At 31.7% G+C, this 5,053-nt stretch overlaps 2 non-coding genes across 2 annotated transcripts; one reads left to right on the top strand and one right to left on the bottom strand.

The window, feature by feature from the left end:
* Positions 1-4,223: 4,223 nt before the first annotated feature.
* Positions 4,224-4,378, bottom strand: LOC112210587 (U1 spliceosomal RNA). Its single transcript, XR_002945224.1, has one exon. It is a non-coding gene; the product is annotated as a U1 spliceosomal RNA (small nuclear RNA).
* On the top strand, positions 4,256-4,410 carry LOC112210586 (U1 spliceosomal RNA). Its single transcript, XR_002945223.1, has one exon. It is a non-coding gene; the product is annotated as a U1 spliceosomal RNA (small nuclear RNA).
* Positions 4,411-5,053: the final 643 nt, after the last annotated feature.

The raw sequence follows: 5,053 nt of genomic DNA on the forward strand, positions 1-5,053 counted from the left end.
AAATAAATAATTGACCGTATAATTTCAAATTATGAAGAAGATGGTCAGGAGTGCGGTCAAAAAATAGTTAACAACTATTTTTTTGCCGACGTTTCGCCCCAACTTGTAGAGCTTCATCAGGGGTGTTGAAGTTTAGAGCTATTGAGACTTTTCAATCGATAGCTCTAAACATGAACAGCCCTGATGAAACTCTACAAAGTGGGGCGAAACGTCGGCAAATAAATAGTTGTTTACTATTTTTTTCCCTTTTGACCGCTCCCCTGACCTTCATAATTTTGAAAATTATTATATTTATGATGTGAAGTGTACGTTTTTAAAAAAGAAGTAAACTGCTAAGATTTTCCGATTTGCACATCAATATAAAATATTCATGGACTTCCAACTAAATTTGGATAGAAAAATTATAACTTTAAATTGATTCTTTATGAAATGTGTAAACGATAATATCGAAAATAAAACATCCATATTCCGATATTATTAAAACCAAATAAAGAGATTACTATGGGGGTACCCTGGTTTATAAGGTAGCGTCAACTTGGATTTTCTTTCCTTGCCAAGCGTTAGTAATGAAACAAAAACATAAATAAAAAAAAAAGAGTTGAATTTGCTAAAAAAAAAAATTTTATATATAATTTAAAAGTATTTTATTGAACATAAAATAAAATAAAAATATATTATATTAGGGGGGTGTCCCCCTAATGGCTGACCAACCCCCATTTTACAAATTATACAACTGTTCACTTAATTGTACTACTTGTTGCTCAAATGATATAACTGGAATTATATGTATTCTGTAGTTCACATTGTATTATTTTTTCAATATAGTGTATGCAAAAATAAATAAATTTCAATTATTTATCCCAGAATTTTTATTTGTATTCTTCCTGATATGTAAAATAAAATATTACATAGTGGTCACTTCTATAAAATAAAAGATAATATATAATATAAAACGAAATATTGATATTTCAGTGATATTAATATCGATTTAGGGACGTTATGATATCACCGAACTGTCAATACTTTCGATAATATACTTTAACTGAAGTATCGATATCATATATTATCAAATGGAAACATTAATACATAAATATTATGGAATCGATACGATGCATCAAAGGAAGAAACGCTACTTCACAAACCCACCAGAGTAAATAAATTATTTGAGTCTTAGAGTGAACTTATATGAATTGGTTCCGGTTCATCCAGAAATAATTAGTAAAATCAAAATCAGGTAATTTTACGTCATCTTAAATTGTCCAATGGTTTTTCGTTTAGAAAGATAAACGTTATTTGGGGATTTCAGACTCTTGGTTGTCAATAAATGTACTAAAAGCTCTTCAGCACCACTATCAGAACCAGAATCCAAACGTAGATCTAAGTAAATTCGCGCATTCGCAAGTACTGCACAAATCAAAGGGCCCTTGTGTTACATACACGCGTTTGTTTTCAGTTTGCATTGTTTTATGATGGATCTCCACCTCTGCCACTTGCCACAAATTTTTGGAAAAGACTTGTTCAAATGTTTGGCAAGCAAAGGAAGCAACCATCGTTGGTATCCACTGCTTGTTTTTCTTTAACATTCTTTCGGCTATAACATTCGTTATTTTCTGACGCTGGTTCAGTTTAAGGTTATATTTTATTTAGTTTTGTTCGTAAATGAGTATTAAAAATGAATGATTCCCGGATAAAACTATTTTTATTGTGACTGGAGAAGATGGTCGGGGATGCGGTCAGCAAATGAACAGAAAATTATTTATTCATGCCGACGTTTCGACCCATTTTTCAGGTCTTCATCAGGGTTATAAAACAAAAAGAGATCACAACCATCATTCAGAGAAACATAAAAATAAATAATTAATTAATTTATTTATTTTTATGTTACTCTGAATGATGATTGTTATCTCTTTTTGTTTTATAGCATAAAGTAGTTTATGACACTTATCTTCGTAGGGGTAGTAGTTTTAATGATATTCACATATGAATATAAATTTGGCAAATGAAAATTTGTCCAAACAACTATAAATCAATTTATTTTAGCGAATTTCATGTAAACTATTACTCCTTGGAAGATAAACATCATAAACTACTTTATAGCTCATTAAACTAGCTTTAATTTGAGTGCTAATAGACATCTATATGTCAAATGGATTTTGAGATATAAATTTTTCAAAATAAATTCATTAACTACTGATCTCTCAGTACGTCCCATACAACATTTTTATGAGATTTTGCTTTTTAAAAAGCTATATCACGAAAACTATTTAACGTAAATAACTCTATTAGGGCTCATATTTTTGCAAGTTTACTCTTCTTTAAATGACGTTCTCTTAGGTTTTCTTGTGTTGTTCCTACTTTTTAAGATATAGAGCTCCGAATGAAAAATTAGTTTTTTTTATCGGTTTGAAACAGCTGCCATTTTTTATTCCCGCTACCTATACTTGGCAGACTCATCAATTTTGACTATTAATTATACATAGCTTTCATTATAGTAATCAAAAATTGGGGTGAAATAACTGCCTTTTTCTCCTCTAGGGCTCTTGTACTAGTAGAGAAGATGGGGGGGGATCATCTCCTCAAAACAAAAAAATATTTATTCGAACGACGTTTCGACCTGAATTTCAGATCTTCGTCAGGGCTATAATACAAAAAGAGATAACAACCATCAATCAGAGAAACATACAAATAAAAAACTAACAAGTTTGGAAATATACATAACAATGAATTGAAAATAAAAAATTGCTTATTAATAACCTTGGAATTAGACAGTAGTAGATTGATAACAATGAAAGATAACATATAATATTATATAGGTATGAAGATATGTATAAGATAAGATATGTAAGTGGTTTCTAAACTGAAAAACAATTTGAATCTACATATTGAACTCTATGAAAGAAAAATGAAATATATGATACAATGGCAAAATTATATCTGAATGACAATTAAATTTTAATTTACAGAATTTTATAATATTCAACCATAAATAAGACAGGCAGAGCACAAATAGACACTCAACGGAACGCCGCAAATTCAAGCCAACTTTCACCGACCAATCCAAATAACTCATCCACGCGCAAGCGCAAATTAGCCACTGCTTGGCAAACGTGTAGAGCCGCCTTTAGTACCTCCAACTGATGAATATTTGTACTCTCCGTGTTTTAATTAATTAAAGAATTTCTCCAACCTTTGGATTTAATAATTAACTCTAGTCTAAGATGGTATATTTATAAATTCTATCGATTTGGTATATATACATTTTTCGAATCTTGTTAATTAACTTTAACGAATTATTTTTAATTTAGCATAGCACAAATATATAATTATGAAAATATTATATGTCTAACTAATTAAATTAAAAAGTTTCTGATATAAATTCTAGAAGGAAGGTTGAATTTGTAGGTTATGTAGTACTATTTATATGAATTTTTATCATCTACAACCTACATTGCTGATATTTAGGTTTCCTTTTCATTTCGCCTGTCTTTATTTTGTTCCTTTTTATAATAAAAATAGATTAAATCGAATGTCATAGTAGCCGACAAAATTAAAAATGACAAAACAAGCGTGTGGATAGCGACCTTTGTAGCTTCCTTTGTTCTAGCATTTGTGCAAACGTGTAGGACCAGCATAATAAAATAATGAGGTGTAGATAGTTAACCGTAGATAAATAAGTGAAGAAGATGGGTCGGTGAGTGCGGTCAGCAAAGAAATACATAAATAAACAAAAGATCTGAAAATCGGGTCGAAATGTCGGCATGAATAAATAATTTTCTGTTCATTTGCTGACCGCATCCCCAACCATCTTCTCCAGTCACAATAAACAATAGTTTTATCCGGGAATCATTCATTTTTAATACTCATTTACGAACAAAACTAAATAAAATATGACCTTAAACTGAACCAGCGTCAGGAAATAACTGCGTTACAATATGCTAACCTTAACGCGACACTTAAAACGAAATAGTATAGCGCCGGTCGCGACATATTTGACTTGTGTCAAACGCATCCCAATAAGCGCCAATGCTAATATAATGATATTACTGCTACGACACAGAATGTTTTAAGTCAATCACGTGATCTTAATAAACTGTCAAGACTGTCACTGTCAGCACCGTTTTCACTTAAACCAGTAGACATGATACAGTTGATTAACTGCTCATTATGGTTGAAATCATTGCGTCATGGTTAGACGTATCATACTGTATGTATATGTATTTATTCCGGGACAGCACGAACGCAGTCCCTACTAACAAAAATTACGCGCCCGAGATACCCACATTTGGGGTATTCGCGAGGGTCAGCCCGACCGATTGCACTTCGGTCGGGCTGACCCCTGCGAATACCCGAAATGTGGGTATCTCGGGCGCGTAATTTTTGTTAGTAAGGACTGCGTTCGCGCTGTCCCGGAATAAATATTAATCATTAAATATATTGTTTGCGAGAGTCTAGGATGAATTACGATCATGTTGGTGAATTGTTCAGATGGACAGAAAGACTTTTTCGGAAAGAATGTTTTTCCGGCGTATTAGAACGGATCAGTTTAATTCATAACAGAAATACGATTGAGCCTGAGAAAACAAGAAGTGTCAAACAAACCTCTTCATTTTGGAATAAAAATTTTCCAAATTAAATACTACACCAATGAACCAACATACATACATAGGTGGGGAGAGAAGAAGGGGGAGGGATTGCGGCTCCATGAGAAACCCTTGAGAGCAATCGACGTATGACGTTGGGATCAATTTATCGAAGGAGGGGGCTGAAATTTCCGCTCAGTTTTTTCTATACGCAATAGCAATATTAAATACCTTTATTTTTGACTTCGAAGTTGGTGAAAAACTAAACAGTTTGATTTTGTATACCTGCATAATATCATCTACTCGAAGTTGATATTTTCTTTTTATTTCATCTAATAATTACAAAATAAAATTCAAGATATATTCCAATAAAATATTAATTTTAGTTTTTTTTTTCTTTAATTCTGTTACGAAAAGATCAGATGAAAAAACAACATACAAATATAGCAGAAGAAGAATGTTTAAAAAAAAAA

The sequence above is a fragment of the Halyomorpha halys genome, unplaced genomic scaffold (genome assembly GCF_000696795.3).
Source record: "Halyomorpha halys isolate HHAL.00 unplaced genomic scaffold, Hhal_1.1 Scaffold39.1, whole genome shotgun sequence".
Classification (NCBI taxonomy): Eukaryota; Metazoa; Arthropoda; class Insecta; order Hemiptera; family Pentatomidae; genus Halyomorpha; species Halyomorpha halys.